The sequence below is a fragment of the Amblyomma maculatum genome, chromosome 9, assembly GCF_055883805.1.
Source record: "Amblyomma maculatum isolate TAMU_Amacu chromosome 9, ASM5588380v1, whole genome shotgun sequence".
NCBI lineage: Eukaryota > Metazoa > Arthropoda > Arachnida > Ixodida > Ixodidae > Amblyomma > Amblyomma maculatum.
Genome location: NC_139352.1, coordinates 3,939,733 through 3,964,464, shown reverse-complemented (window position 1 = coordinate 3,964,464; position 24,732 = coordinate 3,939,733). Strand labels below are relative to the sequence as shown.

Here is a 24,732-nt window from a genome sequence, read left to right as displayed (position 1 = left end):
TATTGAAATTTTGCGTCATCACTGATCTCACCGGTGACTGTGGGTACGTCATCAACAAGACTAAAGTGGTGACGTTGCCCATGAGCTGAATATTGACTGAAATTGTGAGCGAAACGAGGTAACCCCAAAACCAGTCAACTGAGTAGAGCGAAAATGGCGGCTGTGTTCCTTGCGTTGCTATAGCGTTGCGCTGGCTGTGTGACAGTTGTGTCGGTGCGATCCACGGCGTAGAAGGGAGGACGAAGACGCGTTTGACGTACCGGTCTAGTTGTTCCGACTGTGTTCAACTCGGAAACCAGCAGAAAGTGGAGTGACTGTGCGGCGATTGCCGACGAACATCGATGAACGGGGGCTCACGCAGCTCACGGACGAGTGCACTCTAAGAACTGGAACTCTTATTTCAAGAGTCAAACAGCCTAATTACTCCTGCAGATCTCACTTTACTCCTGCCATATGCGAGGAAGAGTGAAATGGCCTTTCAATCTTCCAAGAAAAAATGAGTAAAGTGAACATTCTACTCCTGCAGATTTAGGTAGCGTTAAAGGTTGTTTTACTCCTGCGATAAAGAAATTATAACTTTCCGTACCACACATGTTTCGATTGTTGCTCGGGCAGCACAAGTGTCCGTATTGGACATTGAAGCAGGCTTCTTTTTCATTTTTTCCTCCTGTCTGCGTGATACCGCATTAAATAGTAGTAATCAGCTATCAAGGGTAAAGGCTTCCAGGCGTGTCGTCTGCTACTGTTTTCAACTACGAAACTGTCAACTACTCAAACCAAATTTACCTAAAGAAATGAATAGCCTACGTCCATCTAACTTCACAAATGAACTTTATTATTTGAAAATAATTTATGCATTCACAAATACTTGATAGTTATCAAACTCATGCTCCCTCTTCTTTCTTTTTTTTTTTTTTTTTTGCGTTGCGCAACTGTTGCTCTCCTTGTTCAGTTCAAGCGCTGCGTTAGCTGTGCGTTGTTTGTTCTTGCGGCCTGTCAGTTACATCGTATTTCGCTTAGAAATCCTTGCTTGACCTCTTAAACTACCCTGTTATATCACTATGAAATGCATCGCAAGCCTCAAGCCTTCGCAGTGTTCACCATTTGCAGCGCGCACACAGGATATGACCTGCAACTTGCTTTCAATGCTCGCTCGCCAACGGCATCAACGGTCTCCGGATAATAATGGAGTCATTCAGGTAAGGTTCGCTTCTATTTTTTTTTTCCGCAACTGCAAGTTTAAAACGCGCAAAAGCGTGTAGACTTCTGTTCATTAGCACATATTTTGAAGCCTCAGTTTTACCAAGCGCTATTTTCTTGTACTGGGAGCAGTGGCATTGTCGCTTGTTCGAACATGGGAGGCGCGTAGGCGCTATTTGTTTTGGCAGTGCTGTAACCGCTAATTTTCTTCCGTAGACACAGAAGTATGTGTTCTTGTGCATACATACTTTAATAACTTCCATTTTTTATCATCACAAATATGCATCGGCAGTCACGTTTACGTCCGGTTGAGTGAGGCATTACAATTTTGTTCCTTGCACTTCCAGGTGTACACCGGTTTTGAAAATGTTCTCCTGGAAGACAGCTGCTTGCTCAGGGTGGATGCTTGCTTGGTTGCTAAAGGCGTCCCGTGAACAGCATTAAGCTCGTAAGTGTGTTCTTCCGTCACATGATTCTCAAAAGGCACTACCATGATTAATGGTGATAAATGCTTTATTTGCCTACCTATGCTGTACAAGTGGAGGAACCGCGGCCTTAGGCTAAGCACATGCCCACAAAGTGCGGTCAGCTGTTGCCATGGTCTCCTAGGCTGTTCTGTCTGAGGACGTCATTGCATATTAGGGCACTTCAGATGGGCAAGCAGTTTGAGTATGCGAATGTGTTTGCTTGCACTTTATGTTCTGAAGATTAGTGTCGTGTGTAGCAGCCAATCAAGGAAGTAATCGTGAGTTAATCCGAAGAAAATGAATTGTTCATTTTTCACTTCCTGGCATACTTTTTTTCTTCTGTAGAAAAGTCACTTATAAACAGTATGCATACTTTTTTTATAGCTGCAGCATGGACATGCTGTTATAAAGCCACTTTGAAACCTCAAAGAAGTAAAGTTGCTATTTAGGTCATGCTCATAAGAAAGAGAAGCTGCTAAGAATGGCTCACGAATTAATTGTCGAGTCATAAAGAATATTCTTTGTTGCTGTGCAAAATAATGCAAAATGTCCTACATCTAAAAAAAAAATCTGGAAACATTTCAGTGACCTGCTGCGTGCTTGCTGAAACACACACACACAAAAAAAAGAAAATGAGGGTGGGGACCAATGTTGAGTGCACACAGGAAGTTGAGTAGCGGAGGAAGTCATCACCGAGCTCTATGACAGCAGACTTGGCATGGCAAGGAGTAATAGAGCACTGGCACGACAGTGTTGCATCGGCTTCAGCTCTTTCCACGCACTTTTGATGGCCTTCCATAACTCATCAGAATTTGCAGTGTGCAGGACCCTTTTTTGCAGAATGGCTTTTAATGCCTGAAATGTTTTCAGTGACTTTCATATCAGCGACCTTAGGAAGCCAAGCTAGTGTAATGGGCTACAAAGCTTTTCAAGGTGCACTTTCACAATGTGCGCCGTGAGGATAGGGAAAGAATGCTGCGGCAGAAAATGCCCATTCTTGTAAGCCATGATTGACAGCTCTTAACCACACGGCCAGAGTAAAGAGCACATAAATGACGAACACATGTGCTGAACTTCAATTTTATTCTGTAACCACTAATATTCTGCTTATATACCCATAAAGGCACAGACAAGTGGCGATCTTTGACACTTGTGGCAACAAAAACTAATGTGACAAATAAAAACCAAAAAAAGTACCGAAAGGGCAAACCCGAACGAGGAGAGAACGAGATAGGCAAGTTATCTTTTAAGCCGCCAACACATGGAAAGTGGACTAATAAGTACAAAAAAATTACAAATGTGGAAGGAGAGCAGAAAATGGGTAGCAGAGGTAAAGGTAACAATTAGCACAGCAAAATGCATGAGATGAAGTGCACTAAAACTGAAAAAAAAAGCGTCATGAACAGCGACAATGAAGCCAACAATTGACATTGCCAAATGCAGAACACAAGCAGTACTAAATAGCTAAACCAAAGCAAATGAACGAAACGCGCATGATCAACAAGGGTGAAGTCATTAACATAGCGAAAGGATGAAGATGAGGTGCATAAAACCAAACAAGAAAGATAAAATGTCAAGAAATGAATTCAACAAATGTAACAAAGCTAAAACCAGGCTAGATTACAGAATTCCATAAAGAAAGGCAATCTCTTTTTCCAAAAGTGAAATGGAGGGGGTGCTAACACAATCATCCTTGAGCCTCAAAATCTTGGCAGCTTCGACTATTTCATGTGTCAGCTTTACCAATGTGTTTTTAACACTGTTTTTTTTTTTTTTTTTCAAAGATTGGGTGGCATGGCTTCTTTGAGTCGGTTCCTGCAGTGGACGGGCAGATTCCTGGGGGATTACCTAAGAAGTCATTTTAATGCTCCATTAGCCTTTCATTGATGCATCAAAAAGGCTTGTTTGTCCATGTATACCTTACGGCAAGTGAAAGGCTTAGAGTGAGAGCCTTCTGTACACTGCTCCTAAGGGTTTTCTGTGCTTCTTGGTGCGGCATCTTTTCTTATTCATTAACGATCCACGAAAGCTGCAATAGTTGCTCAAGGGCAGAAAAGAACGTCAACTCCTGCTTTCTTTTCACTCATCGTAAGGTTGTGGGAAATTTGGTGCATGGAACGAATCACTGCAACCTTTTTGCGTGGCCTGTGCACTTCAGCCAGTGGTTGTGTTTTTGCACTTGGTGTTTTTCAGCACTTTTTCTGCGACAGTGGAGAGGACTTGTAATGGGTACCCTGATTGCGTGAGCCTGCATACCTTTTTCAAGAAGCTTTCTTGCAATTTGTGCTCGCATGACTTGTTCAAGGCGTTGACAAGGGCAGACTGGATGATATTTCTTTTGACCAGCTTTGGAACGAGCGGAGCTGCATGTTAGGAAGGGATTGTTTCCCCTTGGTCCAATCCGCCTTTTGCGCGAGTTTTCTGCGCATGCGCGAAGCCCCAGCGGCGACTGATGAAAACACACTGAGAGGCGTCGACGGCGCTTCTCGTCGCCGCACTCATAGCCAACGCACGGGGGCTGGAGGCGCGGTACGTTCACAGCCTCGGTAAAACGATGCCAACCACCTGTGCCGCTTACGTCTGCCACTCTCGAGGCGTGCCGGGATGCAAGACGCGTTTTGTTAGGTTTCCTTCGGCAAGCCGCGACCTGCAACGGCGTGAAGCTTGGATTAGGGCAACCAAGCGTCAAGACGTGAATGGGCGACCTTGGCAGCCGACTGCGTGCTCTCGACTGTGCGAAAAACACTTCGTTACAGGTATGTATGCATCTAAAGGAAATGTGCATGATGAAAAGTATCTACCGGAGTTTGCACCAAGCCGGTAACCCACCAGTGATAGCCGCAATGAGCATTTGTTCGGCGCGTCTGATGGCGATGTATTTTGTCGTTTGTTGCGAAGGGGCCGGGTAGCGCAGATATCAAAGGTGGTTGTGTGCGCTAGACCGTAATATTTAGCATGTTTTATTGCGACTGCCGCCTGACTAAAAAGAAGAAAAAAAAAAAAGGTGTTGTGATGCACCGCCGTCAGCGAGCCGAGTGGTTGAGCTGGTCATGAGGCTCGCGAACGGCAGTGCATTAAAACGCCGTATTTTTTTTTTCTTGTTAGTGAGGTGGCAGTCACGATAAAACATGCTAAATATTACGGCCTAGCGCACACAGCCGCCTGTGATATCTAAGCTACCTAGCCCTTTCGCACATAAAGATAAGAAGGGACAAAATACATCGCCTTCAGGCCCCGGTGCAACTGAAGCAATCACGCACCGAAGAAATCCTCATTGCAGCTATCACTGGTGCGCTACAGCCTGGGTGAAAACCAGTAGGTACTTTTCATCATGCCTATTTCGCTTAGATGCATACATACCTGTAGTATCTGTGTTTTTGCCGCTCGGAGCATATGACGCACTTGCACGACGCACAGTATTTTTTTTTTTTTTTTTTTAATTAAAGGCTCGCCTTCGTGCACGCCAAAGCATCCGGACTTTGTTCCTTTAATGTACGCAATCAGATGCTCTTCGTTAGGGAGCTTGATAATCGTCGTCTTCGTCCAACCGTTCGCAACGGCAAGGAAACCGCCCGGCACAATAAATGAGTCTCCTGGAGGGTTCATGCTCGTTCACTTGCAGAGTGGATCGCTCTGGACGTAAAACAGGGTTGGTTCCTGACCGAGATGCGCATCCGATATGTAGGAGATTCACATATGTGTCACCAAGTTGTTGATTCCGCAGAAATCGCGGCGGAGGCAGAAATGAACGTTGGAGATCCTTTCACAACAGAATGACCATTCTCTGCGCACCGAGAACCTTTTCACCACTGCGACCACATCCGTTCCGACTCCTGAGGCCAGAAACCGGCTACAGCTCTGAATCATCCATTGCCAGAAAAATGCAGTGCATTTCCTGCAGGTGTGCATTTCGGCCGGGACAATGCCCTTTTCACGGGGTGTGTATATGTGACTCTCTGCCGATCTTCGTGTATGAAATCCTATAGCTGCACGGTTGTAGATGACGCGAGGAGGAAGTGACGCCCATTGCACCATGCCGGCGCCGCGGTGACCGCATTGTGCTCGGTAACTCAAGACACCCCGCGCATATGCGCAGCTCAAAGTCACAGGATACGATTCCACCTAGCTCTGCAGCATCAACAAACCCCTGGCTGCTTTGCCCTTTGAGATCCCTCTCTCTCTCTGCCCCCACGCTCTCCTGTCTGCCGAAAACCTGCACGCGTCGAACACGGCCCGTGCTACACGCTCTTACAATACGAAGATAGTATATGCGTACGTGCGTTATGAGTGGATTGTGAAAACGCTCTACCTTCCCCCATACTGCGTGAACATGATATGCTGCAATCACTGTCACTACTTCCCACTCCGAGGCCAAAAAAGGGGGGAAGCTTTCGCTTTCTACCAGCGTTGGCGTGGCCATTTCGTATGGTGCGCTCTCGCGTCGTCTGCTACACTGCCGCTCAATGTGTTTCCCGCCCGCTCCCGCATGATGGTGCCACATCCTCGCGCAAAAGGCGGATTGCCCGGCACACATAACTGGGTGTAAAGAAGGTTCTTAGTTCCAGGATGTGCATGGAATCATTGTCCGGCATTTCGTGCATAAATTTAAGGGGAGCCAGGGCACTCTTAAGGACACTAAAAATTTCAGGTACTTCATGAAAAAAAAGGCTTCCTTGTCACAGTCGAAAGGAACCAAGAAATCATCCACAAAGCAGAAAATATTTTGAACTTGTTAGTGTTTGAAATGGTTCCTGAGACTTTTGTCATGCATAGCTAAGAACAGATCACTGATAACGGGGCAATACATGATCCAATGCAGATCCTGTGACTTTGGATAAAGTGTAAACCATTCCATTCTAGAAATGTTGATTTTAGGTACACAGAAAGCATAACCAAGAAACCATCTACAGAGACACCACACTCATTCTGGAAGGATACTGCTCCAGGTTTGTCGATAGCTTCACGAACGCATTTCATGAGGTCCCCCATCTTGAGGTATAGAATAAAATAATTTTAACATCTGTAGAAAAACACGGTAGGCTTTCTTTCTATTCCAGTTCAAAGACCTAATGATTTCATCTGCATTCTTTACCAGAAAGGTATCGTCGATAGAAAGCAATTTCTGGTTGCCTTGCAAATACATAGAGACGTCTTTCTGCCAGGTATCCTCCGAAACAATAACGCACAGAGGGCACGAGAGGTATATCTGGCAGAAAGACGTCACTATGTATTTGCATGGCAACCTGAAATTACTTTTTATCGATGATCCCTTTCTGGTAAAGAATGCAGATGTAGTCATTAGGTTTTTGAACGGGAAAAGAAACAAAGCCTATCATGCCTTTTCTATAAATGCAAAAGGCTTGTTTTATTCTATACCTCAAGATGGACCTCATGAAATGCGTTCGCAAAGCTATTGACCAACATGGAACCATATCCTCCCAGAGTGAGTGTGGTGTCTCTGTAGATGGTCTCTTAGAATTGTTTTCTGTGTATCTAAAATAAACATTTGCAGAAAGGAATGATTCACACCTTATCCAAAAGCACGGGATCTGCATCATATCATGTATTACTTACTCCCTTGCTCAGTGATCTGTTCTTAGTTATGCATGACAGTAGTCTCAGGAATCACTTTGAAAACTCACGAATTCAAAAAATTTTCTACTTTGGGGACGACTTCTTAGTTAATTTAGACCGTGACGTAGAAACCTTTTTTCATGAAGTACCTGAAGTTTTGAGTGTCTTTAAGAGTATCCTGGCTCCCCTTGAATTAAAGCAAGAAATGCCAGACAATGATTCCATGTGCTTCTTGGAACTAAGCATCTTCACACCCAGTCACGTGAGCTGGGCATTTGAACCAAGGGGCAACTAGCCCTTCCTATAATATGACTCCGCTCGTTCAAAGCTGGTTAGAAGAAATATCATCCAGTCTGCCCTTGTCAATGCCCTGAACAAGTCATGCGAGCACAAATTACAACAAAGCTTCTTGAAAAAGGTATGCAGGCTCACGCAATCAGGGTACCCGTTACAAGTCCTTTCCACTGTCTCAGAAAAAGTGCTGAAGCACATAGGCAACACGATATTGTTCCAGGGATTCCTTACATGCACCAAATTTCCCACAACTTTACGACGAGTGAAAAGAAAGCAGGAGTTGACGTTGTTTTCTGCCCTCGAGCAACTATTGCAGCTTTGATGAATCGTTAATGAAGAAGAAAAGCAAAAAAAAAAATAAATAAAAAAGAGGCCGCACTAAGAAGCACAGAAAACCCTTAGCAGCACATGCGGAAGGCGCTCACTCTAATCCTTTCACTTGCCGTAAGCTATACATGGACCAAACTGGCCGATGAAGGCTAATGGAGCATTAAAATGACTTATCAGGTATATCCCCCAGGAATCTGCCCGTCCACTGCAGGAACCGACTTAAAGAAGCCATGCCACCCAATCTTCGAAAAAAAACTGTGTTAAAAACTCATCGTTATAAAGCTGACACATGAAATAGTTAAAGCTGCCAAGATTTTCAGGCTCAAGGATGATTGTGTTAGTACCCCCTCCATTTCACTCTTGGAAAAAAAGACTGCCTTTCTTTATGGACTTCTCTAATCTAGCCTGGTTTTAGCTTTATAACATTTGTTGAATTCATTTCTTGACATTTTATCTTTATTGTTTCGTTTTATGCACCTCATCTTCATCCTTTCGCAATGTAATTGTAGACTTCACCCTTGTTGCTCATGAGCATTTCCTTCATTTGCTTTGTTTTAGCTATTTAGTGCTCATCTTCTGCATTTAGCGGTCAATTGTTGGCTTCATCTTTCTTGTCATGCACTTTTTCTTTCAGTTTTAGTGTACTTCATCTCGTGCGTTTTGCTGTGTAATTGTTAGCTTACGTCTGTTACCCATTTTCTGTTACCATTGCATTTTTTTTTTCTGTTATTAGTCCGTTGTTCCACGTGTTGGCGGCTTAAAAAATGATTTGCCTATTTTGTTCTCCTCTTGTTCGGGTTTGCTCTTACGGTACTTCTTTTTGTTTTTATTTGTCACAAGTGTCGAAAATCACCACTAGTCGGTGCCTTTATGGGTATATAAGCAGAGTATCAGTAGTTCCAGAATAAGGTTAAAGTTCAGAGCCTGTGTTCGTCTTTTATGTGTTTACTCTGTCCGTGTGGTTAATTAAGCACTGTCAACCATGAATCAACACCATTAGCCAGACAACTTTTTCTATCCTTGCAAGGTCCTTTTAGCAGGTGAGAAAGGAGCTGGTGGCAATGATTACAAAATAAGCTTGGGAGCTCAGCTGACCATCAATGCAGGGAAGAGGTGAGAGGCTGTCTTTGTGGCAACCTCCCCCCCCCCCTTCACATGTTTAAGGATTTTTGAGTGCTTGGCCTGACGCCATTGACATAAAGGGGATCATACCTTAAAATAGCAGTATTTAATGAAAGTTACAGCCTTGGCAGCAAAACAAACATGGTATATAAGAAAGCAAGCCACAGGTCAAAAGACAAAAGTATAATCATTTACTTTTTAGCAACTAGGCAGCACTCTTTTTGTTTCTAGGCCCACCCAGTACAGGCCCACCCAGTGCTGCCTTAAAGTTAGAGCTTTTGTGTAGCCATCCTATCTGAATCCTGCTTTGTCACGCCTTTGCTTAATAAATTTATCTGACACATTAAGGCTCAGGGCAGCCCTTATCTCACCCCCTGTTATGAACAGGCTGTCGCTAACAGAGGCAACAATTTGTAAATTCTTTTTGGTTGCTTTTTGGTGAGATAGTGGGAAGCATCTTTGATTTGGTCTTCATCCCGGTAAGTATGTATGATTATGCCCTCTGAACCCTCAGCCACTCCAGTTGCTTTTCTGTAGTGCGCTGTCCAGTGATGTCCCTCTAATTCAGAATCTTTTCGCTTGAGGTATCGCGGCAGCCTTATAGGTCCGTAGCCATGCTGAAGCTCTAAGCAATGCATGTTGATAACTGTCCATTTTACAGATTGAAAAAGCGTTCACATCAGAAAGTGAGAAATGAACGATCCATAAATGGGTGTGTTTGGCCAGTGTTTAAATTGCATTTCTTCAATTGTTTGCTGTATAGGACAGTCTTCAGAACAATAAATATGAGCAAGGCCGTTTGTCTGCTCATGCTGCCTGTTCATCTGAAGTGTGCTAATGTGGAGTAACATCCTTAAAGAACAGTATAGCAGATGTGGGCATGCTATTCAACCCATGTACAACCTCTTGACCAATCACTTTGTGGCTAAGTGCAGTTACTACAGGCCTACTATTACCTTCCATGCTATGTGTGTGTTAATTGTTGCACTCCTTATTTAATCTTAAGAGAATGATCTGTGTAGGTAATTGCATAAAATGGATCACTACCTTATTTTGACAACTGATTTATTGCTATTGCTGCCATGCAGCATGTGACACTGATTGAGTGTATTGTTCTCAAGCACTTCCTTCAGCCAATGCTTGGTTTAATAATTTTGTTGTCATTGTCTTGTGTTAAGTAATGGCAATAATTAGTGAACTGGTTGATCTTGTGCCCTTCCAGCAGGTGTGCTTCTGCTTGGCAGCACATGAGAATCAGTGATTCTTGTTTATAAGTCACTGTATCTGTTCTGTTCCCAAACATGTAATTGTACTCAAGGGGACTCAATCACAGTTCTTCAATGCTGTTTTTTTTTTGTAATACACTAGTTGACTTTGCTTTATATTTGATGATATGTATTCTTTCCTTGACTATCATTGTGTATATCAGTGGGCCTCTTAGATTATCCACTGTCCGCAGGTCGCCTGAGTACAGCCCAGCCATTTGTTTACTAGGGTTGCTCTGGCGTTAGTCTTTCTCCAGGTGGACAGTTCCGGGCTACCTGCTGGCTGCTAGACTTGCCAGGATGATTTTATGTTGGCTACTCGCATCCAACTAGCAAACAACGGAGAGGTGATGGGGAGGTGAGGAATGTCTGCGGCTGTTTTTATTGACTAGGACCGCAGAGCTTCGGGTGAAATTATCTTTTGTTTTTAGGGTGTCTTTAATAATGTGCAGGCAGGTGCTAATTTCAGCTGATCTGCAGTGCTCATTTATTACATCTTTAACTGTCGCCGCATACATATTTTGTATGTGTGTGACATTGTCTACCATCACATAATTTACAAGATCAGATGTTCGTTCCATATTGAGCTTAATGAGTTCGGATTTGCAAATTATATTTCATCTGTCAAGTTCTAGCATCAACTTATTTTACAGCATTGTTCGAGAACCTTCTCGAGCGTGAGAGCAGACCTCAATTCCCTGTGCACTCAGGCATGCACATTCATGCAAGTATATCGTCAGCATGCGATACACGGTCCGAGTGTTCGGTATTTACTTTTGTAGCGCAGTGGAAAGGACATACTTTGGTAATTGCTCAGAAATATTTTAAGATGTAACGCATGCATGCACTATCACGTTTCACTTGATTCATTAAGGTGGTCACGACAGCTAACAACTGAGCATAAACTAGTTATTGCATTTCACTCCTCACACGTTAAATTATAAATCCTCGAAATTTGAGCTCATTCGGTGCAGCAGATAGTTTTAAAAATAATTTTTGTTATTATTGAAATTGGCTTTCTGGTCTGGCAACCATTGGCCGCTGACGTCATGAGATATCATTCCCATGTCGTCTGCTATTCGCGATGTAGTCTATGTAGGCTGCACTTTTGCATTCATGCTTGGATGGTGGTCACAGATTTTTTTTTTTCAGCAAAAATATTTTATTCGCATATTCTCTTTTCCTTGAAAAGCCTTTACTATAATATGCGACTTTAGTGATCCTCGGACTTGTTTTGGGCTTCGTCTAGAGATTGCCGAGGAGGCTGAAATGGATGGGCTCATGCTGTATAATTCAGCATACAATCAGAAGCATCTTATTCTTACACTATGAGATTTAGCTTGTTTTAGCAACAAGCACTCACGCATATAAAAAGGTACTTGTCCGTTTCTTCCCGCCGTGTACCCGCGCCACGAAAGTGGGGAGGGGTTAGCATTATGTTCCTGATTGCTGAGGTATTGCCGTTGCTCTTTCGGTCCAAAAACTAAGAGTAAGCAAGCATTACCTTGAGGCGAGAGCATACCTTGCAACATTAAAGGAGCAGACAAAACTTTTAAACAAAGCAGTACCTCTTGACGACCTTCCATTGATCAGTTCCGTCGGTGTCGCGGGGCCGAAAACCTCACACTACGGTGATAGGTGCTGGTCGTGCTGGCGTCGTCGCCAGTGTAATGCGAAAAATCATGCGTCGATAAGCTAAAGCTGATAAGCTGACTGACCGTGCCTTATGCTGAAGGAAACATGCCTTATTCTATATTGCTTTTGTGCAGTAGCATCTTCATCAAGCGCTTTCGTCTGAGGGTCGGCCACTGAGTCAATCAACTCCCTCCCCCCTCCCTGCAAAGAAAAAAAAAGTGTCCTTTGATATTGCAGCCTGCATTTCAGACGACGCTCCACCGTGCATAGTCTCCTGTCCGCAGTGATAAGAATGTTTTTAATATGAAAGCGCCTCTACTTTAATAAAACTTTAGCAGCACACCTCTGATTTGAATTCATTATGCAATTGGGGCTGGTACAAAAGCAGCCAATGGTGTGTGCTGTGCCTTCACTGTGGGGAACAACTGCTAGCATGACCAGCGTGGCAGTACGGCCTTGCATGTTGTTTTTCATGCATGATGGCTCACACGGGGAAGATTGGGAAAAAATAAGGCGATAGATAGTGCATGCATTTGGCATTTCTCAAATATTTCTGAGTGCTTCCGAAAACACATTCTTTTTTCACTGTGCAGAAAAATGAAATGAAGACGTGAAAAATTAATGCACTCATGATACTGATGTACTGTCTTTGCCAGAAGTAACCAGGCTGCGTGTTCCGCTTCTCAGTCGGTTAGCAGAGAATTCATAAAACTTCTGATGCTGTAAATTGGTGCAACATAAATGAGAGCTCCTGTCTTCACTTGCCAAAAAGTTATGATCCTCAGGGGATCCATGTTAGCTTCAGAATACAAGCAAGAAGCAAAACATGCAGCCTGGTTACTTTTGGCAAAGACGGTACATGCACTTATTAATGTGCCTTCTCGAGTACGTACTGGGAGCTGCAACCCACGGCAATGCTCGAGAAGGTCCTCAAACAGCAAGTCAAGTAAAATAAGCTGAGTACGGACTTGAGAGATGAAACGTATTTTGCAAATAAATCGATTTAATGAGCATAGTATGATGCAAACATCTGCACTTGTAAATGGTGAGAAGAGATATGTTGCCCCACATACACAAAATAAGTAAGCAATGGCAATGGAAAGACACACAAGATGTCCACCACGACTGGCAGAAATAAGCGCTATCCTTGAGATTGTACGAAATGTCTTGTTCACTAAAGTACCGCACATGCTCACCGCTTCCATATAACCTCTGTTGTCTGCTAGCCGCCCAAGCGCAACCCACACTAAATCATCCTTGTGAGAGTGTGGCATTCAGTGGCATATCATCAGAGAAAAAATGACCCCCCCCCCATACACACAGAAAAATGTAAGAGCTGGCTCCACGCTCGGGCGCCCCTTAGGCTAATAACTTAAGCCCAGTGACAAGGTGGCACGTATGCGGAAACTAACGATAAAAAAGAGTAAGCATGACAAATGTCTCTTAAATGTAATTTATGTTCATTATTTTACCTGTGTTTGCTGTGTTTTTGGTCATTTATTTTTAATGTGACAGTATTGGAGGCCCCGTTTCCCCAAAATCTTGCATTGTTGGTGGCAACGTCGTGAGCAAAAAAGTCATGAGCAGGGTTCTAGCATTTGGTAATAAGCAGGTGACATTTTTGTGAGTCAGGCATTGATTTTTGGTGTTAGTTTGTGTGGCATCATGAGGCCGCATGAGATGCCGAATTGCCTGGAGCTCCTTACGAATGAAGGGTGAGATGGGCCCTTCCGAGTCGCACTTTTGTGCAATGTTGCTAAAGCAGGTATATATATATCTATGTCAGGTTGTCTTTCAGATAATGTGGTAGCTTATCACTGTATGCTAATGAATGTTTGAGATAAATGGATCAGTGACGAAGCGAATAGCAGTATGCAAGTACGAAAAGGTGGGTCACTTTGTAGAAATGCAGACTGAAGACAGTCAAACTACCACATTATACCCTTAAAGGCAAACTTTAAGTATCCCTCCAGGTCTTAATTTTAATTTATTTATCCGAGGGCTGTTTTTAGCACCTGTTTTCCTTCCGGATTTGGTTTTCATTTATAATTGTGTGAATTTAAGGTAGTCTCATTTCTCGCAAGGGTGGAAGAACGGGCTAGTTGCTGGTTCATATTAGGAAAGGAAAAAATGATTGCACACTCGACAAAGTGCTGTGTTGTCATTTTTTGTTCATGTCTCAAAAATGCGCTGTTATTTTTTCTCAAGCTCTCTGTTCTTACTGAGCTTTTTCATTTCACCTCAGATGCATGACCTACAGTAATGAAGAAGGACATGCCTCTTTGTTTATGCCTTATCACTTAATGTTGTAGTATTATATTTTTTTTCTTATGTCTATAGCCCTGTGTTTTAGATAAAAAGAACGACCGAGGTTGCCCTGCTTTGTTATATTGAACAACAATGCACCATAAAGTCATCCCGCTGTCAAAACATGCATGAACATCGGAGCATATCCTACCTTCCGTTATCACTCTCAAAGAAAGTGACTAGTATGCAGAAACACTAAGGCGGTAGGCATTGCTAGTGAAGTTAACTGCCGCCTGACCACATGCCCACAGGCTACGAGGCCAGCCACTCAGTGTGTATGTGTGTAAGGGCTGATGTGTTAGCAGAATTAGGGTAGCAGCAGCTTCTCTACACTGCCAGGAAATGAACCACTGACAGGGTTTTAATTAGTTTGAATACTTGTCACGCAGTATGCTGTGTTGGTCCAACTGGTCACATTGCAATGCATCACCTTCTTAGTTGGATCTCTGCCTTCTCCACTACTGCAGAGTGTAGGTAGCAGTGTGTTATTAGTCTGTGCAGACGTAATTGAGCGGAAAGGTTGCTTTGTGGTCCAAGCAACAGCGATCCGATATTACCTTTCTTAAAGGTTGTTGGGCTGGTGGAGTGCATTACACAAATATTACATGTATAATGTATGTTCTGCATGCACATGTGCTTGGTAGCATTGCCACAGTATCTTTGACTATTCAGGATCGATGACAAGAATGCCAGCCTACCTACCACCAGCTGTTGTGAACACCTCAACTGCTTTATTATTGCATTCCTAAAGCAGCACACCCACAACCAATGACTGCATCAGGTGCCTGAATGCTTGGATATCTGACTTTATTTGTATTTAACAGTAAACAAAAAGACAATGTGAAGGTGTATGTATCTATAGATAGCTCTGTTGCTGACTTTCAGTGGTCAGTTTAAAGAATGTGTAAAGGCCAGCACTTTTTCACGTGTTTATGTCCATAAAATTTAGTAAGGGTTACATTTTTCATTCAGAACTGATACTGGTGTCTTTCTAATGCACCGTTAATGTGTGGTAAAAACTGCAGATTCAGTTCTTACAAAATTAATGCAGTCATGTGATTTATTTCCCAGCAGATGGCTGCGGTTTCACCCCCAGGGCACATATATGGCAATTTTGCAGTGATCTTAACTGAAGGTGTAAGGAAATAGCATCATGAAAAGGCAAGCAATTAGCTGAAAGAGCATAAACAAGACCACTGTAAAGGCAAATTGCTTTACGTTGCTAGTGGGGACGCAATAAGTATGCTTATTACGGTTGCCTGTGCATAGTGTCACTTTTCCTAGTAGCCTGAAACAACAGACGGATGCATTGCTACAGACATACAACAGATATCTTTCAGCAGGGTGGCAAGAAGGGAGAGGTAGACTGCAGACTATCTTTGCATAATGCAGTCTAGCACTTTGCCAAGTGTAAATAATACTGAGAAAGGGCAACCCTTTTATGCAATACATTTTCTCAAAAAGCCTAAACGACCTGATCATCCATACCAAGGAAATATAGAGTGCCTTTTACACTCGACTAAGGGCTACATTTATGTATGAGCCACTCCTTGTAAATTTGGAACCTGTTATTTGGAAGGAACCTGTTATTTTGACAGTAGCTCCACCCTCGTTCACAATAAGCATTTGTGATAGCTGAGGCCAATATAGGTGGGCTCTACTTCAGAGCTAGAAAAAAGTAGTGAAACCAGTACCAACAAGTTCCATAAGTACTCACTGGTACCAAGCTGTCGAGGATTTTCTCTTTAGTCTGACATATCGAATACACACACATGTGGCAGCTGTTAAATTAGGTTAAAAAAAATAAAAACAACAGTAGGCGATAATGCGTAAACAAATTCATCTTCTTCATTGCTGTAGGTAATGCATCTGGGGTGGAATGAAAAAACTCAGTAAGAATAGAGAGCTTGGGAAAAAAATAAACCGCACTCCTAAGACATTGAAAAAGAAAGAGATGACAACACAGCGCTTTGTCCTTGTCTCAAGAGAGTGCTGTTTTTTTTTCCCAGAGATGAACTACCAGCTAGCTCATTTTTCCACCCTTGCAGGAACAGAGACCACCTTAAATCGACGCGGTGCTACAAATGGAAACCAAGTCCGGAAGGAAAGCAGGTGTTAAAAATCTCGGAAAAATAAATTAAACCTAACTTTAAAACCTGCAGGGATACCTAAAGTCTGCCTTTAAGGGTATGCTGCTAGTTGCTTCGTCACTGATCCATTTATTTCAAACATTTATTAACATACAGTGATAAGCTACCACATTATCTGAAAGACAACCTGACATATATATACTTGCTTTAACAATTGTATAAAAGTGCAACTCGGAGGGGCTTGATTGCCATCTCACTCTTCAATCACAAGGAGCTCCTAGCAATTCGGCATCTCATGCGGCCTCATGATGCCACACAAACTAACACCAAAACTCAATGCCTGACTCACAAAAATGTCACCTGCTTATTACCAAATGCTAGAACCCTGCTTATGACTATTTGCTCAAGACATTGTCAACAATAATGCAAGATTTTGGGGAGAATGGGGCCTTCAATACTGTCACATTAAAAATAAATGACCAAAAGCACAGCAAAAACAGGTAAAATAATGAATATAAATTACGTTTGAGACATTTGTCACACTTACTCTTCTTTTTTATTTTAGTTTCTGCATACGTGCTGCCTTTTGAGTGCACTTAAGTTATCTCATTAGCCTACGGGGCGCCCGAGCGTGGAGCCAGCTCTTGCATTTTTCTGTGTGTAGGGGGGAGGGGGGCTACTTTTGGTTGCTCCAGAATGCGTTCATTTTTTCTCGACGATATGCTGCTGGATGCCAGACTTTCACAAGGATGATTTAGTGCGGGCTGCGCTTGGGTAGCTAGCAGACAACAGAGGTGATATGGAAGTGGTGAGCATGTGCGGTACTTCATTGAACACGACATATCGTACAATCTCAAGGATAGTGCTTATTTCTGCCACTCGTGATGGACATCATGTGTGTCTTTCCATTGCCATTGTTTACTTATTTTGTGTATGTGGGGCAACATATCTCTTCTCACCATTTAAAAGTGCAGATGTTTGCGTCATACTATGCGCATTAAGCCGATTGATCTGTAAAATGCATTTCATCTCAAGTCCATACTCGGTTTACTTTACATGGCTTGCTATTTGAGGGCTTTCTCGGGCATTAGCGCGGATTGCAGCTCCCTGTGCTTAGTCAGGAAGGCACATTAATTCGTACATGTACAGGGACCTTCAAAATATGTGCGAACACGGCGAAGCGTGCCCGCGCTCCGTGAGCGTCAGCGCATCCGGCGCGGTCGCGCATCGAAACAATGTGGCGCATGCGCACGCTATGTGCGCATGCGAACGCTTCGAATATGTGCGAATATGCGAATATGTGCGAACGCTTCGCCGTGTTCGCACATATTTTGAAGGACCCTGTACATCAGTATCATGAGTGCACTCATTTTTCACATCTTCATTTCATTTTTCTGCGAAGTGGAAAAAGGACGTGTTTTGGAAAACACTCAAATATGTGAGAAATGACCAATGCATGCACTATCTATCACTTTATTCGTTCCCAATCTTCCGCGTCATGCATCATGCATGGACACCAACATGCAAGGAGTGTCACGTTGGTCATGCTAGCGGTTTCTCCACAGTGACGGCACAGCACACACCATTGGCTGCTTTTGTACCAGCCCCAATTGCATAAAGAATTCAAACCTGCGGTGTGCAGCTTAATTTTTATTTATGGTAGAGGCGCTTGCATATTAAAAACATTCTTATCGACGTTATGCATGGATGACGGCATGCAACAGACACACTGTCGTGTCAGCTCTACCACATAGTGTCCTCTTTTCCCCTGATAGATTCCTAAGACTGCACTGCATTCCCATCCAGCAATGGAGCCAAAGTTCGAGCGTCACCGATGCTGGCATCGACAAATCCCATTGATGCTCTCTCTCTCATGCTCCCTGTTTCCGCACTCCTTTATGTTGAGTTTTGAGAAACTAAAATTAGCTTTAAACCTGTGCCCTTTTAGCCATTTAAAGCTGTGTCTAGCTGGGTCAAAGCTATTGCATGACCTTTCAATTTTTTTTTATCATATGTTTTTGGACTCCTAAAATCGTGACTCCCATTTGAGAAACATTGCTTTTTGATGGCTGAAGTGAAACACGATAGTGCATGCATGTGGTACATCTCAAATATATCTGAGCTATTACCAGAGCATGTCCTCATTTCCACTGCATTGAAAAATAAAATACCATGCACCCAGATTGTGTTTCACACACTGGCGATATGCTTGCATGAATGCGCATGCCTGAGCATGTACTGAGGGCTATGATCTGATGTCACACTCGAGAAGGTCATTAAATGATACCATAAAATAAGCTGAGGCTATGCACTTGACAGATGAAAGATATATAGAGAATCCGAGTTCAGTGAGTTCATTATGAAATAGAAATCTGCAATTGTCAGTTGCCTGGTGGGAAAGAGGGCCGCATGCATATTATACGTATATAAGCAGCGACAGCTGACAAAGAAAAAGATACCATAGGTGGGCACCATGGATCAGCTAAGAGCACCTATGATGCCCTCGGATAAAAGAAATGTCGCATGATACTCCTGTCCTTCTAGTCAGTTTAAAAATAGTGCATAAATTTCTCACTTCTATATCACCTCTCCATTGTCTGCTAGTTGGAGGGCTGCAGCGAGCATAAAATAATCCTGCCATGTCTGGCTGCCAGTAGGTACAAACAAGACAAATATGAATAAAAATTGAAAGCGTTGCTTGTGCTTTCTCTAGTTTCGCTGGCTGCTAGCTTCCCTATGTAATTTGTCATTTGATAGATTTCATTACTACAAAAGCAGCGTCACTTCAAAATTTACATTGTCATGGTCTTGCCTGAGTGGCAGTATTAACTTAAAATTGTATAGACACCATAATAATGCCACAGCATTCATGGCTTTATTCTGGATATAGTCTGATATAGGCATTTTGAGCAAAAATCATGGGCATATCTCTAGCATGTGGTGGTTGGCTAGTGACATGGCTGGACACTGCTCAGTGGTTGTGCATGTCACGAGTCTACATGACACGGCTAAAGGCCCGTTCACACTTGCGACTAGCAGCGGTCGCGTGACCGTTTTGGTCGAAAAGCGACAGTCGCAAATGGTCGCATCGGTCGAAAAGCGACTGCCGCGGGCCGATCGGGCACTGCTCGAATTTTCAGTCGCGCGACTACTAGTCGCAAACCATTTCACCAATCAGCGAGGTCCCGGAGTACTTGATCGAGCACCTTCTCAATGCAATTAAAGAATACCCCTACCTTTTCAACAAACGGCACCCGGAATTCAAAGGCAGGGAGATAGGATATGGCCTGGGAGGAGATTGGAAAGATATTTGGACTATCTGGTAAATACCATGAACTTTTAAGAAATGGATTTTTCACGCAGGTGCAACATTTTATATTGACACCACGGTGATTGACATTGTCTATTCGTCGTCGGCGTTTTCCTGGAAACACGAGAGCGCGGCATGCGTACCGGCTCGCCTGAAAAAGCTGAAGTGTCTGGCAGGCGGCAGCTACCGACGTTCACTGTCATCGCCCAGCAGCTCTCCTACTCCCAACTCGTTCGGAACGAGAACAGAACGAGAAGGCGACTGTCGCAAGTGTGAACATTGGTAGTGGCGAGCTCCTCTCCTCTGGTCGCGCGACTGGTAGTCGCAAGTGTGAATAGACCTTAAGTTGGCAGATAGGAATTCTGGCTTTAACCAAGCCATTAAATGTGCCCGAGTGACCTAGGGGTAGCATGTCTTTGTCTGGATCCAAGGTTCTTTGGATCCAGTCAACCAGGCATCCCCAGGTGACTCAGGTAGGTTCAGATCTCTTGGTTAAAGCAGGTCTCTATATCTTTATGCGGTCTAACATAATGTGATGGCTTACAACTGCGTTAATGAGTATGCACAACATAATAGAATAAATTGTGGGGTTACTCAGTTACCCTGTAGTGAAGTGTCTGTACATGAATGAGAATCCACACGGAAGCCCCAATGTGCTCCATCATACACTTAAGGTAGAGTTTAAAGGACCCCCGATTTTTTTGCGTGTTGTCTTTGTAACAGTGTGCATGACTATACATGGATTACCACATAGTATTTGTTTATGGCTGCTAAATAATACAATCTCTCCCATCATCTGTTTCAATTTCAATGCCATAGCAATGGCTGTGTCAGAAATCAGTATAGGTCATGGAAGGCATGAAAAACAAGAAACTGCAATATCTGCTTCATGATTTTATTCACTATATCGCTGAAGCTAGCCTGGTTCAGGAGCAGTCATCACACCGAACGTGCCTTTATGACCTTCTTGATATTTGACACATAAGCCTTCTTCTCCTGGATTCTAAATATAACTAAACTCAAGGATTCATTCAAGTTATTAACACGAAAGCGTTACTTCGCTATGTTCACAGATTTCTGTCCGTAGACCGCACCCGCAAAATCGTGTCCGCAGCAGTTGCGAGTAATTAAGAAACGTGAGAGGTTAATGAGTGGTGTCAATCGACAGAGGCCGACATAACGTTGCTGCCGAAAAATAGGCCAGTAAGCTAGTTAGGTAATTAATTACAGGCAAAAAATGTAAAAGTTCTCTGCAGCAGTTGTGAGTAATTCAGAAGTGGTAGAGGTTAATGAGTCCAATTGATAGAGGGTGACGTAGTGTTGTGTGCGAAATAATAATTAGGCCAATAAGGTAATTAGGTAATTAATTAGAGGCAAAACATGCAAAATCATGTCCGTAGCAGTTGTGAGTGATTGAGAAATCGTAGAGGTTAATGAGTGGTGTTAATTGATAGAGGGTGATGTAATGTGTGCAAAGAATTAGGCCATTAAGGTAATTAGGTAATTAATAAGAGGCAAAAAATGAAACAGTAAAGGCAAAAATGGTCTCATTAGCTAATGGCTTGGTGCCACATTTGAATGTATCAAATACTAAAATAATTAAACCAGTGAATTAAGGTGACTTCAAGTATGTGACATTACACAACCTGAAGTCGAGCTAAAAAAGGACATATGAAGGGATTAGCATGCAATTTCAAAGTACCAAAGACTAAAGTAGTTAAGGCAGTCAATTAGAGTGGCGTCAAAGGTGTGACGTCACACAACTGGAAATAGAGCTGAAAAAGGGCATAGGAAGGGATTGTGCAATTTGAAAGTACCAAAGACTAAAATGAATAAACAAGAAGTGGATAATGTGAGCTAGAGGCTGTGACGTCGCACTACCAACCGGAAGTCTAGCTGAAGAAGGGCATAGGAAGGGATTGGTGCACAATTTGAAAGTACCAAAGAAAATGGGTAAACAATAAGTGAATTAAGCAACCAACAGCAGATTCCGTGCTTTTGCATTACTCCAATTCAGATTCTGCAGCGCTGTTTTTAGTTGTAGATGGATGCCACTCTGCAGAAGCGGCCTCAGTAAACTCCAGAGGGAGTGGAGGTTCGCCAGTACAGCTGCATGTGTTCTACATCCAAAGCCAATTCTCGAGCAACAAACAGTCCAGTGCCGGCCAGGCTTGTGTTTAGCCTCTGAGGGACTAGCATAGTGGTATTCCCACTTGAGGTATAGCAAATTGGCAGTCAGAATAAACGAAGTATGTGGATTTCTAGATCACTAGCTTTGTTTAATGATTTGGAATGAAAAGTCTACACTTGGTCATGATGTGCCACTGCTAGGGCATACCTAGGTGGCGACCCCAGGCGTTCACACCAAGTTTTGTTTTGTTGCATTAGCTGTAGGTTAAAATGAAAACTTGAGATTAGGAGTATGTTTAGTTGCTTATAATGGTTTGCTTTAACCTCCCTTGCATTGTTTTTATTCTATATGCAGGCACCTCGAAAATGCAAGGATATCTTGAGCGGCTTCACTCGGCTCGGCAAGCTGCGATGTGGTCGAGCGGCAGGATCACTTGGTTAAAACTTTGCTCACAGGATCACTTGGCTTGTAGCAGTGTTCTGGGCATCTAATGCCAATTAGACTGTGGTGTCGAAAACACTGATGGGCCTAGACCTCACAGAGCACATCCCAAATGTATTGCTGGCATGCACAGCAATTGTGAGAAAATAAAAGCTGTCATCAGCGTGCTTTTGCATCCCTATTTATTGAAGCACCGATTTCACATCACAGACTGTTGTGTGCATGGTGCAAGAAGTGTGGAAAAAATTTGTACATTCACCATTGAACAGTGTGTAGTGGAAATACTATGCACCGTTTTGCAGAGGAAGGTATGGCCAAAGTGAGTCCTACAAAACATATGGCTGGAACTGGGGGGGAATTCTGTAACGCTCTCAATACAAAACCAGTCTCAAACCGCTCAACTTGCCCTGCTCCTATTGGTCGGCGGCCATACTGAAATTTTGCGTCATCACTGATCTCACCGGTGACTGCGCTTACGTCATCAACAAGACTAAAGTGGTGACGTTGCCCATGAGCTGAATATTGACTGAAATTGTGAGCGAAACGAGGTAACCCCAAAACCAGTCAACTGAGTAGAGCGAAAATGGCGGCTGTGTTCCTTGCGTTGCTATAGCGTTGCGCTGGCTGTGTGACAGTTGTGTCGGCGCGATCCACGGCGTAGAAGGGAGGACGAAGACGCGTTTGACGTACCGGTCTAGTTGTTCCGACTCTGTTCAACTCGGAAACCAGCAGAAAGTGGAGTGACTGTGCGGCGATTGCCGACGAACATCGATGAACGGGGGCTCACGCAGCTCACGGACGAGTGCGCAGCCACTGCGGCTGCATGCGCACCGCGTTTTTTTGCTATCGGGGGCTACCAGCTTGCGTCGGGAACGTAACATCGTTTGCATCGCATAGGCATCGATCAGCAGGTGCGTGCACTGATAGCGGAAGCCATCGGGCGGAACGCTGATTGTCGTCAAGGCGCCGCGGTGCGATATGGAAAGCAGTCGCTAGGCAAGGGGTTCTACGTTGTGAACATCACAGTAGTGAGTAAGTGTTGGTTTTGACTGTGTGTGTTTGGCTACGACTTCGAAGCGTCATTGTAAACTTGTATTGTGCCTATTTTATTACAGATCTGCGACGCGAACATACGCACTTTTGACCCTCGTTGCCCCGTGGGACCAAGGACTCCAAACAACGCGTTCGTCTAGCGGTACTCCTGCACGCCGAAAGGTGAACGAAGGCCTGCTAAACGCCTGCGACTTTTTCTTGGGTAAGCTGTAAAAAACCCGCGTCGGTTATCGAACTATATTCATTAATATGTGCAATCGACCACTTGCTGTAAGTTGGCTTCTCTGCAAGTCTTGTTTTCTAACCAAAAGGACTCGTTTCCCCTCGCATTGTTAAAAAACGAACAGAGGAAAGATCTCTTTTCTTTCCAGCTGTTGTCTTCGAGATTACCCAGCGACACCTGACGAAAGTTCAGTACCTGTATATACCTCAAAATACAGGACGAAGGGACTAGGGATTGTAGTGCCTTGCCCCCATTCGTTACGCTCCCTCCCTACGACACGTTCGCTACTCGAAAGTGTGAGTACGCTGCAAAAAGCGCCTGCTTCTTTTCGTTTCAGCAAGAACTAGAAGAGTGTTGTGTGATAACGAGACCTTTTGGTTGGATTACGAGCCTTACAGAGAAGCTGACTTGTATTTCGGCGAGTGATCGATTGTCTGAATTCGCTGAAGCTGCATGCATAAGACGGACTAGTTATGCATATGAATGCTTGTTAATGTACAAATTTAGTGTTATGGCACCAGGAACCAAATATTCAATGTTTGAAATCTCTTTACTGCCTAAGAAATCGTAGCGCTTGTGTTGTGCAGGTAACCTTAACACATTTTTGTTTATATCACTGTGAAGCTACAAGGCTATCCTTACAATGATGCTTGCTTGGACAGCCCTGTGACACGTTGCCAACATTCCTGTGAATGTTTACCACCTCACTGTGGGCTAGTTGGTATGGATCTTTGATTGTATACTAGAACATGCAAAAGGCAGACTTAAGTGGATGTCATTGTTTGGTTATGCAGGAGACTGTGACTACCCGCTGGAGTCATGGCTGCTTACACCAATGCCAAGTCATCCCAGACCCAACTTGCTGTCCCTTCTCTGCTATCACCTTGCAGCCTGGCACAGTTGGCTGTGGTCACTAGCTGTGTGGTAAACATGCTTAAACCGAAAAGCGTAGCGTTACAGCAAGGTAATAAATATCCATGACGCTTATTGGAATCAGAAAATGGCACCAAAGATTTTTTACTGCCACATATACTCAGTAGAAGCACTTATTTCTTGGCCGCTGTATTTCACTCGAGTGTTTTTATTGAGAAAGAGACATCATACATACCAGCACACTTACCTTGATGTACAATGACCATACAACATTGACATGTATATTGCAGAATAATTATCGGGCTCAAAGAAGCCGCTCCCTTTCAACATATTGAAGCTACCTATACAAATAGGTACTGTATGCATGGTGCAGTGTGCACAACGCTTACATATCAGAGGTAAAAATGCCAGCTGGAT

General features: G+C 43.5%; 2 long non-coding RNA genes across 5 annotated transcripts; both read left to right on the top strand.

Annotated features, from left to right (window-relative positions):
* Positions 1 to 1,066: 1,066 nt before the first annotated feature.
* Positions 1,067 to 22,333, top strand: LOC146178118 (uncharacterized). 4 transcript variants are annotated; one of them, XR_014700561.1, is made up of 5 exons: positions 1,067 to 1,199; positions 1,548 to 1,648; positions 10,499 to 10,610; positions 19,648 to 19,876; positions 22,080 to 22,333. It is a non-coding gene; the product is annotated as an uncharacterized LOC146178118 (long non-coding RNA). The 4 variants fall into 4 exon arrangements; XR_014700562.1 differs by lacking the exon at positions 19,648 to 19,876; XR_014700559.1 differs by lacking the exon at positions 22,080 to 22,333 and having other exon boundaries at positions 19,648 to 20,751.
* Positions 22,334 to 22,539: 206 nt separating this feature from the next.
* Positions 22,540 to 24,443, top strand: LOC146178117 (uncharacterized). The gene is made up of 3 exons (XR_014700558.1): positions 22,540 to 23,198; positions 23,282 to 23,421; positions 24,237 to 24,443. It is a non-coding gene; the product is annotated as an uncharacterized LOC146178117 (long non-coding RNA).
* Positions 24,444 to 24,732: the final 289 nt, after the last annotated feature.